The sequence below is a fragment of the Hydra vulgaris genome, chromosome 12, assembly GCF_038396675.1.
Source record: "Hydra vulgaris chromosome 12, alternate assembly HydraT2T_AEP".
NCBI classification, from domain to species: Eukaryota; Metazoa; Cnidaria; class Hydrozoa; order Anthoathecata; family Hydridae; genus Hydra; species Hydra vulgaris.
Genome location: NC_088931.1, coordinates 18212742 through 18227752, shown reverse-complemented (window position 1 = coordinate 18227752; position 15011 = coordinate 18212742). Strand labels below are relative to the sequence as shown.

Below are 15011 nucleotides of genomic sequence, written 5' to 3'. Positions count from 1 at the left end.
TTCAATTTCTTTAACAACCAAGTTTCTCATACATGGAACGCACTACCTAACAAAGTTGTCTGTGCTTTCATTATCAACTGCTTAAATGAGACAGTGTCGACTGATCAACTACCATTTTAATTATCATCTTATATGCAACCGTGCACAAGCTAGTATCACTAGTATAACTGTTCATGGGCTTACAGAATAAGCCCAGTTCTGTCTGATTCAATTACAACTAAATCCTATTTTTTTAGTTAAAAATAGTGTATATTAAATTAAAGTAATAGAATTTAAAGCTTAAGTTACTTTTTTCATTTGCATTTATTTCGAATACTAAAGTTTCAATCTTGTTTACAAAAACTAAACAGATTTCACATTGTCAGTCATTAAAATGTTTTCTATTTATTGAAAAAAAAAAAAAAAAGAATTGTCCGGCGCCTCTTTAAGCTTGGCGCCCGAGTCAGTTTGCCCCCTTTACCCTTCCCTCTCGAAGGCCCTGAATTTACTAAAGTTTTTATAATTTTTAATAAAACTTACTTAAGTTTATATAATTAAAAAAAAGTTTAAAACTTTATTTTTATAAATAATCAATAAAAAGTGTACCGTCGCTTTGTTTAAAAGCGTTTACTTATGTTTGAACATTTTATATTACAAAGTTAATTTTTTTTAACGAATTGAAATCGAGAGGCTGAATAAGTACGAATTTTATAAGTGCGAACTAGCATAAGTGCAAAGCAGTTTCAAAAACTGGCATAGAGCAAACTGGCATAAGTACGAAATGATAACACTTATGTTAGTGTTTACAATTTTATTCGCAGATATGCAGGTTCGCACTTACACTAATGAATCTGATCATTTATGCCAGTTCGCACTAGTGTCAGTTTTTGCAACTGCTTCGCACTTACGAAAGTTCGCACTTATGATATTCGCACTTCTTCAGTCTTTCATTGTATAAAAATTGCTCTTTGCAAATTTGCTGCAAATAAAAAACGTTTTTTTGTATGCACTGTATGAGCTAAGTACTTTACTTTAAATCACTGTCTGTTGCAAAAGGCATATTTTGTAAGCAATTCCACTTTGTCAATACGAATTAGGCCTTTAAACTTGTCATAACTTGCAGAATGTTTTGTAGTATAGCATCTGTTGACATTGTAACTTTTACAATCAGCTGTTTTCTCTATACAAATGAGACACATAAGAAAATTATTAAAAATAAATATTTGTTTGCGAAGAAGTATTAAATACAACTTTGTGCAAGCTTTTAGAATCATATCTAGAACTTTTCGCTGCAGCCATGTTTAAAACTTTTAAATACGGCTGCTATTTAAAATATAGACATTTATATTGATTTATGGTGTGCTTTTTAAATCTAAAAGCGGATTTTTAATTTTGGTTGTAATTTATAATACACGATATATTGATAAAAAAATCAAAAATTAAAAATGTTAAAATATTAGAAAAAATGTGTGGGCTATGTCAAAAGACAGAGTCACTCCTTGGCCCGCAGGCCTTGAGTTGGACAACCCTACTTTAACATCAAAAGTATATGTAAAAGCATTTGATGTATCGTTTTTGTCACTTCTTATTCGTATGAGTAAGTGTTCTCACTGTAAGATACATTTCCGGTTTTGTTAACTTCGCATATGCCATACATTGATTGGATTAATTTATGTTATAGTCTTAAAAAAAAGTCGCGATCCTTGTATTCCATATGCAATGGCGCTTGAAGGCTTGCTGGAGCAAGATCCAATGGCACCTTCGCCTTATCATTGTTGAAAATAGGAATATATAAAAAGTTTAGTAGTTTGCAAATTTCAAACATATCATCAATGAATAATTTGGCAAACATTTTGTCGTCTCTTTTTTTGGATTAAGTTGTTCGACTCTCTTCAGCTGCTGATGAATTTGCACAATTTATATATTTCTTTACAAAAGTTCTGGTTAATCAACTTTGAGACGCTGTCGTTTAGGATGGTTATGAATAAACTGTTTCAAAGCACTTGATGCTTCAGGGTTGTTCTGAAGTTTTGATACTGTCTTTAAGCTTCTGTCTTCGTTTTCCTTGACAAGACTTCTCATGAATCAATTAATAAACGAGTTGTCTGAAAATCTTTGGTTCCATTATAAAAACTTTTATATTTAAGGTTTCGCGAACTTTGGCTAAAGAAAAGTACGCAAATTTGCATTTCAAATTAGAAATAATATTGACAACAGATTATGAATATTGTGATTCAAAATCTAAGATTTTCTTTCGACTCCTAACTTGTGCTAAAACAAAGTTTGTCAGGTATTACTTTTCAATTTCAATCTTTTCCTTGTTGTAGTTGCATTTAGAGAACGTTTCACTTGGCGAAGACGGCGTTGAATAGATATCTCTTTTATTTTTTCTAAGTGGTGAAAAGCATTTCCCCAGATCAACATAATTGATTCTTTTGACTTTATTGCTTTCATTTTTAACTCATTTACTTTTTTTTCATACGAGGATTGATAATTTTTTACTATTTTTTACAGCACCTAGGCGTGGTGATATTGTTTTTGTTTTTCAAGTGTTAAATATCCTTTTTTATATAAATCAAGAAGTTGAAGATATTTCTCGTTCTCTACAATACGTACGGCATCATGTTTTTTTGCAATGTGGTTTATTCGGTTTTCGAATAGAAGGATAAAAGTTTTTGTTATGCAATTAATAATCAAACGGTTCAGTGCCGTCAGAGCGTAACACGTTAAACAGATTCTCCATTCAGATTTTTTTCTGCTTTAGAACGAATTTCCGTCTAAGAAACTTACTATGCACTTGAGCAACCAATGTCAAACAATCAAAACTACGCACCTACGTACAAAAGGGAGAGGTACCTCTCTAAGTACGTACGCATTATTTATTTAAAAATCAACTCTCTCCCCCTTTCCCAATGCACATTTTTTTTAAACATTAAAAACAAAAACAAAAACTTTAATTTAGTTCGACATTCTGTTCACATTCGACATTCACTTCTCTGTAACAAAGCATAATATTGATTTTTTTATAACGAAAAACTAAATGCTTTTGTTAAAAAAAAAAAAAATCAAGTTTTAGGGTAGATAAAGAATGACAGATAGTCGAACCGCGTACGTACTTAGTATCCTTAATCTAAATCTGTCTCTAAATTGACATCCTTTCTCTCTTACCCCTTCCCCCTCTCCTTCATTTTACGCACATTTTTGAGTAATCTCCTTTACCCCCCCCCCCCCCCCCTAATACATGCTTACGTACTTTATGGAAGACCCGTATTTAACTCTAAACTAGAATGAGAAAAAATTAAATTATTAATAAAATATTAACGTGTTGCGACGTTTAAATAGAAATGATAAAAACTAGGTTCCGTAAATAAATAAAAAACTCCAAAAAAGTTTGCTTTCATTAAGGTCTTTTTGCTATAACGTCCGGCTACTAATAAACTACTGTGCAAAAAAAAAAGTATATATATGCATGGGCGCCCGCAGGATTTTTTATTATTTCAGATAGGACACTTTCACACATTGTGCAAACTCCAAACTTAAGTATGTTTATGCCTATGCCAAATGAGGATGCCTTGCAAAAATTTTGTATGGCGGGGGCCTGGGAACAAAATAAACTCTAAAACCTTTGCCCCCCCCCCCCTTGCATGGTCATAACTTTAGTAATTTACAAAATATTGTAAATTAAAAAAGTTATGACCATGAAAAATTTACACCCCTCTTTTTTTTTTTGGGGGGGGGGGGGAGTCGGAAAATTTGTATGTTCATAACTTTTGTAATTTACAATATTTTTTTACAAAATTTAAAATCTGTCGATAAATATAAATATAGTTTACGATAACAAAGTTAAAAATTTTACTTCATTAGCGCCCTCACGTTTGGGTAGGGGGATCAAACGTTATAGGGCTTTTTTATTCCCAGGCCTCTGTCATCCCAAATTTTTGCAAGGCTTCCTCATTTGGCATAGGTATGAACATACTTAAGTTTGAAGTTTGCATAATGTGCAAAAGTGTCCTATCTGAAATATTTTGATATTTCATATAAGATAATTTCAGATATTCATTCGAAAAAGATATAAATTTGATATATATATATATATATATATATATATATATATATATATATATATATATATATATATATATATATATATATATATATATATATAAATTATTTGGAGCAATGATTTCTTTTTCTTTTTTATTATTACTATTATTATTTATTCTCTAATTATTTATAAGGAAATATTTAAAACAGTTGTGACTGAAGTCAGTAGAAGTAACAATGAACTTTTTAAACTCTGGAACTTTAATGCTTTTGTTTAAAAAAAAAAAAAGTTTTAAGAGAGAACGAGTAATAATCTGCATAAGTACTCGTTGTCTCTACCCCACACCTGCATGCGTACTTTATGGAAGACCTCTTATGATTTAAAAAGTAAACATTTGACAGATTATAACTAATAATTATTTCTAAAAGTACATGATCACACATTCACTAAAAAGGCATGGTCAGTACCTTAACCAACATTCACTAAAAAGCAATTCAGTTTTCGTTTACAGTAATTGTTATGAACTAATACAATCAATATTTACTTTTTTTGTTTTGTATTTAAAAAAGCATTTGTAAGCTGTAGTTGCAACAAAAAATTTTTATAAGGAAACATGAACAAATATTTGTTGCTTTAGTTTGTAAATATTTTATAAACAGTTAAATAATACGTCAAAGTACATCACTAAAACTAACCAGACCTTACTAGATCTCCATGAATCATACTTTAACTGTCAAATAATAATCATAAATGTTAAATGTGTAAATATACGTTGAAATAAATATTACTTTAACAAATAACTGTTTTGTGAATAAATCCTTAAGCTTGTATTGTATAATAATAAAAAATCACATGCGGTGAGATATCTGCAAATCACCAGAGTTTGATATTGCTTTCTTGCCTGCTACGGAATGCTTTATCAAAATAAATTATTCACAAAACGATCACAATCTGTTCTAAAAATATCATTTTAAAATATGTTTTACATATATATAAAATAAGCATTTTAAACAGCGTAACTCATTAGTAACATATTCGCACGAAAAAGATATAAATTTGTGATAACTTAAGTCGTTGTTTTTGGAATTGATTGAAACAAATTACGTGACGTCACCGAAACGATAGGCAACGGAGATAAACTTAAATCAACGTGCAACAATCTTATTTGAACATCTTATTGAAAATGAATTGAAAACTAACCGTACTTTGTAAATTCTTTATTTATAGCAAGGTTAGAGTTACCTTGTTCTTTCTCAACTTTTTGAAAAATTTGAGTTATTGTATTATTTATCTCACCTTAGAATAATGTTTTTCTACTGTATTTTTAATGTTAAAAGTAAAATGGTTGCGGAGAAAACATAAGTAATAAAAAAAAATTTGAATGCTGTCTTCTAAAGTTTTTATTTTTTCATTTTATCTCAAAACGAAAAAAGTCGTTTTATCTCAAAACGAAAAAACGTGGAGATTAAATAAGTTTTAACCTCGCGTTATTTCTAATAACACAATAAATAAAATTCATTACTGTCATTCATTACAACTTTGTCATTATGAAAATGGTTAAAGTACACAAAGAAAAAACTAAAAAAAAACTATTATTGAAAATACAAATCAAACTTGCAAAATCTTTAAAAACAAACAATTAACAAAATCAGACAATAGACGTTTAAAAAAACAAAATTTTTGTTGCACTTATAACTATAACTATAGATAAATTTAAAACATTGTTTGTTATGATTTATATATTGTTAATTATTATTTATATAATAATTAGCCTGGTTATAACTTGCTTAAATAAACTAAATTATCGCATATATTGTTTAAATAAACTAAATGCCAGTATGGATAACTATAAAAAACATATAATGGAACATATAATGGAATGAATATAAGTAATGTCCTAAAAATTTAACGCTCCAACAAACCCTTATCACAATGTTCCAACAAATTCCCTATTAGTGATGGCTCTTTTACATTTTTTTTACTTACACGAGTAGGTTAATTTTTATCAAAAAGTAAATTACATAAGTAGTTTTAAACGTTTTATGTAAATTTACATTTCTGTGTAAGTAATTAATTTTTTTGAAACGACTTTAACTTTATAATGTAAGTTTTTTTACTTTCAAAAGTAAGTTATGTAAAAGAAGATTACATCAAAAAGTAAGTCACATAAAAAAGCGGTTTACTTTTACATTTAAAAGTTAATTACTTTTGAAAATTACATTACATAATATAAAAGTTCCTCAAACTGTAATTTACATTTACCTATAAATGTAATAAATTAAGAAAAATTATATTAAAAAGTAACTTGCATATGAAAGTAAATTACATAAAAGTAATATGTTATCAAATGTAAATTAAATTTACAAATAAAATAATATTTTTTAAGTAGGAATTTTTTATATTAAAAGTAATAACAAATCTTTATTAAAAATAAATTATATAAAATAAAATTTAAATTACATTAGCTTACATTTATATAATTTGTAAAGTAAATAAAAAGTAATTAATATAAAGTACGTAAATAACTTTACTAATATTTTACAATTTTTGACAGGATGTTGTACAAAAGTAATGCAAAAAAGTAAAACTTTAAGGCACTAACAGTTAGTTCGCCGCAACATTTGATTTGCACGGTTTTAGGTATTTCTTCCTCGTAAAGTTTGAAAATATCAATAATAGGTTTCCGCCCATGATTAAAACCCTTTTTAGTTCCGGTCCATAATAGTTTTAGCTATAATAAACATTCTCTGAATCAAACCGTCTCAAAAATGTTCACTCTCTGGCCAATCATTCGAAAGGTCTGGATTTTAGACAAAGCTGAAACAAGGCCGTTAGCAGAAGGCCCATATACCCATGGGAGACTCAGAATGGACAGTTTATTTGAAAGGAAAATAATTGGCATAATAGTTAGTTCTTTTTAACAAGTTTTTTGCGTAAATATAATTGTTATTTAAAAACTAAGGAGAGAAAGTTTAAACCTGCCCTGAATTATGGGGGCTAAAACATTATGCCTTGCAGATTAAGGAGCCCCAAACTTTTTAAGAGGACGCTTTGTTTTGCAAATATTTTTTGCCACTATGATACGAAAAATGTCCACCTGCTCAAGAATATCCTTTGACTCTAAAATTCTTCGTTTAAACAACTACGGTACTTTTATATGGGCATGAAAAATTTAGATCTTTTCACGTAAATATCTTTATCTGCGTGTTGTAACAGTGGCCTAAATACCGTAAGGCCGTTATAAGCAAAACTTACGGTCCCACAAGCAACTGGACCTAGAGCCGCAAGGTTTAGGAGCCCTAAAATATATTTAAAGGTTTTTTTTTTGTTTTTTTTAAGAAAAGTTATTGTTCCAGAGAAACAGAAATTGGGCACCTTGGCCACGTATGTCTACTGACCAAAAATACTTTGCTACGCCACTGTGTTATATACGTATAACCCGAGCTGTAGCTAAGCTAAGATTTATACGTAAATAATCTTCATCTACGCATTCAGTGATTGTAGCCTGGAAAAAAAAAATACCCTAAAACATCTACAAGACCTATTCCAAATGTGAGAGCAACAAATTAATAACTTTTATTTTTTATTTTCTAACACTAAATTTAAGTCGACAGATTTTAAAATTCAAAATTCAAAGGTTATGGTTATATAAAGTTTACACCCAAACCTAATAAGGTGATTGCTTCAACATTTTCCTAAACATTCCGATGTGATATAAACAATAACATACTTAACTTTGGCACTTAAGTATGTTTTATTTACCAAAATTATATTTATAAACCAAAATCATTGATTTTTCATAATTATAATAATATTACATCTCAAAATTTACGCAAGTAGACATCATTATATTATTGGTTACCATAAAGTCTTTAAATGAGTTTAATATGGTTTTTAACAACACATTAAAAGACATCATTTGTACGTAACTATTAATAATACTATTAGTTAAAGATGTTGTTGATTAAGTTATTCTAATTGGTTTGTTGATAAAAGAATTCACTGCATTTTCAAATGATGAAACCTTTTTACATTGCTTCTCACGTGGTATAATAATACCGCGCAATACTTGTATTTAAATTAATTTAAAATTAAATCTTGTATTTTGTTTAATTTATATTTTCATGGATAATGTTTTTTAAACCATTTTATTTACACGTTAAAAAAAAAATTATTTAAAATTTCTGTTATTTATGCAATATTTCTTCTATTTTAGTATGTTCTTTTAGAAAATAATTTTTCTTTTTCTAAAATAACATACTAAAACAGGAAAATTAGGTATTTCAGCTACATATATATAATTTTTTTAGATATATTCTCGAAAAATATAAAACTATAATTATCTACTAAAATAAACTTATTAGACTCAAACTTAAGAAAAACACATCATGATCATCAATTTTTAATATCAAGTTTTTAATGACTTTATTATGTACGGATATTTAGGGGCTTGGTAATAAGACTATTTTGTCTTCTTCTTGCCCCCGCCATTCGTATATTTTACAAAAGAAAAGTAATAATTTGTAACGGCAAGTTTAGAAAAATAAAAAATTATAAAAATTAAAAATCAACCACTGCATTAAAGAATGTCTTTTTGTAAATTAAAAAAAAAAAAATCAATGATGAAATTAAATTTGAAAAAAAATTTGATAATTATTAAATAAATAATAATAAAAATAAGAATAATTTGAACAATATTATATTATTGTTTGAAAAATGCAAATGATCTTATAGACGTAAGTCACTTATAAAAATTTAATTTTCTTCGTTATTCTTCAACTAATTTTAAGGCCGCGTCATTTGATTACTTATTCACGAAAAAAGAGTTAAATTAACTTTTGTTGCGAACTTTAGAATGAGGAACAGAATTTGATTGTCAGACGAACTTATAATTTAATAAAAGATAGTATTTTAAATCCGCTAAATGATTGGGGAGGTTGCTCAAAATTTACATGGTCATAATTTTTTAACACTAAGAGATTATTGCATGATATTAGAGACTTGTAAATGAACTAAAATTTAGTTTAAAATGTTAAAAAAATGTACCTATATATAAATGTTATAAACTCATCGCTCTCACACTAATGGCATGAAATGCTATTTGTGCTTGAGCGATAAAATTAGAGATGAAATGAGAAGTTAACATTTTAGGGGTTTATTGTTAACAGACTCCGATTATTATTATTATTATTTTTTTACAGCAGTCATTATTATATATTTCAAAAACAAATAATAATGTCTCCAGTTTATATAAATGTCCACCACAAAAATTTACAATATCTAAAGAGCGTTAACAATGCTGTTTTACGCATGCGCGTTTGACATTTTTACTCATGCGAGTTAAAATAATAATACTTAAAAATTCGTGGTTTATAATATAAAGTGCTGGCTATTAACCCATGCATTAAAAAAATATACACAAGTCCGTCGCACCACAGGGCTACTAGGGACTTGCTTGTCGTTGTCGTTGAAAATATATATTATTTGTTGAAAATACATATTAACATATATTAGTAGTACTATGTAGTTGTAAGGAAACTCGCAGAAGACAAAGAATAGTCTTTTCATCGAGAACCTTTAAAATACAAAATAAACTAAAAATTTAAAGAGTAAATCTATAAAACACACATTAATTTTTGAGGTCTACTGTTCAGTAATATTTTACTATGTATAGTTGCAAACAATTTTTATTTATTTATTTATTTTTTAAATTTTGTTTTATTTCTTTTTTATTTATTTATTTTTATAGCTTAAATTGTTCTTTTTACATTTTATTATATTAATTGTTCTTTTAATTAAATAGTTAATACATATCGATAAAATTGGTTTTATTAATTATGAGATCTTTTTGTTTTTTCTTCAGGGCAATAAGATTATCCAATTTAGTAAGTTCTCTATTTAGAGGTATTGTTTTGTTATATAAATAGGGGCCACGGTATACAATTGAAAATCTCGAAAACTTTGTTTTTTTTATGGGCAGTGTAAAGTTTCCGGTTCCTCGTGTGATATATCTGTTAGCGTTGGTTTGAAAGTTATTAGCAAAATGAGTTGGGACAAGTCCGAGCTTATATTTGAGCATAAATAAAACATTTTGGTAGATGTTAATTTGATAGATATTTAAAGCATTCAAGTTTTTAAGTAAAGGATCGGCATGAGTAAATTTATTTTTTATTATAAATCAATCTTGATGCGTATTTTTTTTGGTGTGTATATAGAGAACTTAATTTAGATTTATTTGTACATTCTCAGGCAATATTAGTATGTTAGATAACTTTGTATATAAGAAAAGTAGAGAATTTTCAGATTCTCCTGGGAAAGTATAGTTTTGACTTCGTAAAGTATGCCGATACTTTTTGATATTTTTGTATTTAATGTTTTTATATATGGGCTTTCTAAGAAATTGTTTCGTCAGTAATTATCCCAAGAAATTTAATAGTTTCAGTTCTTCCGATGTTTATATTATCAATTTTTAGTAATGGCAGCATGCTTGGTATTTTGTTTTTTTTTTCTGGTTGGAATGAAACAAAATGTATTTTGTTTTTTCTTGATTTAAAGATAATTTATTTACTTTAAACCAAATGTTTAGACTCTCAAGGTCATTGTTCACAGATTCAAAGAGATTTTCAATTGATGCTGATGAATAAAATAAATTTGTGTCATCAGCAAACATTGCATCGAGTTTTTTTAATGATTGTGGAAGATCGTTAATATAAATAAAAAATAAAGGATGACCAAGAATGGAACCTTAAGAAACTTCGCATTTTATTTTTAGTAAATTAGAATATTTATTATTGTTCGAGATAACACATTGTTGTCTGTTGCACAGATAACTTTTAAACCAATCTTGGCTAGTATTTTTTATTCCGTATTTTTCCATTTTTTTTAGTAAGATATCATGATTAATTGTGTCAAATGCTTTGGATAGGTCTTTAAAAGTTCCTAATCCAAATTGCTTTTTATTAAAAGAATCACTTATGCTATTAACTAAATCTAAAATTGCATGTTCTGTTGAGTGCTGTGCTTGAAAGCCGGATTGTTTTTTATTTAAGAATTTGTTTTGAATTAGGTATTCATATAATCTATTGTAGATTATTCGTTCAAGTATTTTAGAAAAGATTGGAAGTATTGAGATTGGTCTATAATTGTTTATTTGAAATGTTTCACCGGTTTTAAAAATAGGTACAATTTTAGCTACTTTTAATTTATCTGGTACAGTTCCAGTTATAATTGATGATTTAAATATTTCGAAAATAGGTTTGCTTATCTCCGAAAAGACATTGACGACGATATTACTGCAAATGTCATCTATACCTGGAGACTTGTTTGTTTAAAGAGAGTTTATTGCATTTTCGAGTTCATCAATTTTTAGTTTTTTAAATATTAGTTCGTGTTTTTTATTTTGTTTGAGTAATAGTTTTTCTTCGAATTTTTTTAAACAAGTTTTTATACTGTTTGTAAACATTTAGGTTTGCCTCATTTCTATTTTTTAAGTATTTATTATAAAGTTTTTTTGTTTTTTTTTGAGGATTTTTTAACACCTTTTGTAATCCATGGGCATTTTAGGTGTTTTTCTTTTATTAATTTTACTTTAATTGGGAAGTGCATATTATAGTTTTTTAGGAAAATTTTTTCAAAGTTATTATAAGTAGAGTTAGTGTGCCCAAGATTGCATTCAGGGTATACCTTATCCCACTCTTCTGCTGACAGTGAGTCTTTAAATTGTTGAATAGCAAATTTGTTAAATTGTTGAATAGCAAATTTTCTTTTTATAAGTTTTAATTTTACAACTATTATTAGATTTTATATCTTGTGTCAAGGAGAAGAAAATAGGAAAATGATCAGATATATCTGCCTTTATTATACCTGTCTTTAGAGAAGTATCAAAGAATGAATTAGTTAATATACTGTCTATTGCAGTGATTGAAGTTGCAGTTACTCGAGTTGGTTTGTTAATAATTGGGAAGATGTAATGTTGAAGCATTTCGTCAAAAAAAAGTTTTGTATTGGCATGTTTATTATATTGTAAACAATTTATGTTTATGTCTCCAATACAGAATATTTTTTTTGCTCATTGTTGTTTTTTATAAAAATTTGTTTTAAATGATTGGAAAATTTAAATCAGGTGACCGGTAACATGTGGAGACCAGTATGTTTTTGGATTTGTTGCTAGTTATTTCATTTGTAAAAACCTCACCTTATCGCAATACTTTTGAAAAGCTTGACATAAACATGAATATATAAATGTTTGGATTTGCTTTATGTCGTTATGTAAAGTTTAATTCTCAAACAAAAACAAAAAGCTTGCTACGGGCCTGATTTTAAATACGTGATTGGAATCTGGTTTCTGTTAACTTTTAAATCTGGTCTTTTGTTAACTTTTTTACTTTAAATTTTTGAAAATTTAAAGTAAAAAAAGTAACAAAAATTTACTGAAATAAAAAGAACTTAAAGTTATTTCATGTTTATGATAAAAAATCATCAAGACACTTTTCTTCACAATCGACCGTATAATTTTAAATTTAAAAGTGCGCTTTTTTGAACCATCCTTCAAAATTCGCTAAATTAACTAAATTAAAATAAGGGGTTGATGCGGTTATGAAAAGCTATAAACTTTTTTAAGTTAATTACTTTTACTTTTATTTTTTTAACTTAAAATTTTTTTTTTTTCAAATTAATCTTGATGTTATTTGCATCAGTTATTTAAAAGTTTTTTAAAAGACTGTCTGGTTTATTGTTCTTGCTTTGGAAATGGCTTATTTTATTCTAAGTTTTGTATTTTGGCTTATTTATTCAGCGTGGTTGTAGTTAAAAACCAATCTAACCAAAACGAAAGTTATTTCTGGAAATGACCAACTAAGATAATTGTTAGATAATACTATCTCTCTAATTCGAATCTCCTTAATTCGAAAACCTCCATAATTCGATTAAATGCAAAGTCACCGTGAAATGCGTTTAAGAAAAATCAACTTTCTATAATTCGAAAATCTCTCTAATTCGAACTTTTATTTTCCCCCAAAAAATTCGAATTAGAGAGACTCTACTGTAATAAAGGAATAATTGTTGTCTGGAATAGGCTAATTGAAATTAGTTCATTCCAGACAACAGTTTTATGAATAGCTATTAATAAATAAATTTAAAATAATTAATTTTCATTTCTGTTAAAGTGGTTGTTACGACCAGAGCCATCAGTTTTTCAAGCCTTGAGTTAGCACATTTGTACATTTAGCATTTCAGTTGGCAAGTTTTAAGGTATAGTTGGCGAAGGACATTGTTTTTTGTATGTGTGTGTGTCTCTAGTTGGCAAAAAACACATACAACCCCCTTCCCCCTCCTCGATGAGAGATCGCTTCAGGACGGTCCTGACAACAAACACGCTGAATAAGAAAGCGAAAAGCAGCAGTATCGTGACAAATATGCCCGGCTCGTTTATGGTAAATTTTTATTAGGGCCACTAACCTATTTGCTCCCGACAAATCAATTAATACTAAAAAAAATAAATCAAAAAAATGCCTTTTCAAAGCTTTTTTGCAAAAAATCTTTCTTTCTAAAAATTTATAAACCCTAATTTTAAAGAAAAACAAAATATTAGAGAAAAAAAAAAATAAGGGTACAACCCCCCTTGCCCAGGAAACAAATTTAACACGCATGTTCATAGGGACTACACAAATGCTGTCAAAATAAAGTAAAATCAAAGTAAAGTCTGAAAAACCAAGTAAAATCAAAGAAAAAAGAAGAAATTCATAAAAGTGGAGTTCTCCAGTTGGCTCTGAAAACAATTTCAAGATGTACTTTTATTAAAATTACACAAATGCTGGAAGTTTCAGAGCTCTAGCTGGTCTGGAAGGTAGTCTGGAACGTTTGAACAAAAAAATACAAGTTTATTCTAAAGCACTGTTTTAATTAATTAAGATTTTATTTTTCTAATCATCCTTGTGCGGGTTGGACACTAACGCAACAAAAAGTAGGTTATTAGGGTGCCCACAACCTATAGTAAAAGATTGAACAGTTTTTCTTACCATATTTTTTCAAATAGATTATATATGATAAAACGCAACAAAAGATTATATCTGATAAACACTCCTTTAATCATATAAATTATATCAGGTATTTTAAATGACTTATAATTTTTTGAAAACTGTTTTAGCAGTCGATGTCCTTGCGGATGCCAAATATGTTACATTGCGTCATATTACCATAACAAAACACTTAGTCAAGGTTTACACATGCATGAATTACCCATAGCTTAAATATTATGCCCTCCCCCCCTCCCCAGGCAAAGTTTCATTATGGCCACTAACCTATTTTTGCTCAATAAAAAAAAGAAATAAAAAATCAATGATTATTTAGCAGCCCCTATTAGCACTCGTGCGGCAGGAAGGCCGTCTCAACTCTACTGGTGTACCCGCATGTTGGCTATATTTGCCCCTAATTATAATAGAACTACTCTTTATGATATACGTGAAAAAAGATCCATTCCCAATACCCCACCACATGTACTGCCCACATACATCAAAGTATTACCTGAAGTATTACCCAGAAGTGCTCTCAACCAGGCAATGGATTTGAGTACGCTACCAATCTCAAAGTTTAAGTCATATCAACATGAAATGACTGTTCTTTGAGAAAAAAATAATATAACATTTTACTTACTTAAAAAGTATAGTATAAAATTTCAAAGAAAAAATTTACTTTTATTTGTAAAAGCAAATAACAATTTTTTTTAGATTACTTTTATTTAAGCTGTCTTTGCTAATTAGTTACTTTTACACGCAAATGTAGTTTGATGTTTTAGATCAAATTACTTTTACACGCAAAAGTAATTTGAAATAAAATGAGTAGCCGTGGCGCAGTGGTTTGAGTTCTGGCTCAGAACACGGAGGTCCCCGGGTTCAATCTCGGCTCCAGCCCAATAAGCGATATTGGTAAGGAAGGAGACGCGAACCTCTAGTTAAATGCTCTCTCGCGGTGCTCCGTGGTAAGACCGTAA

The 15011-nt window shown here is 28.3% G+C and overlaps 1 protein-coding gene across 2 annotated transcripts in view; it reads left to right on the top strand.

Annotated features, from left to right (window-relative positions):
- Nucleotides 1–15011, top strand: part of LOC100211299 (arginine-glutamic acid dipeptide repeats protein) — a 46484-nt gene that overhangs the window by 601 nt on the left and 30872 nt on the right. The window lies entirely within an intron of this gene.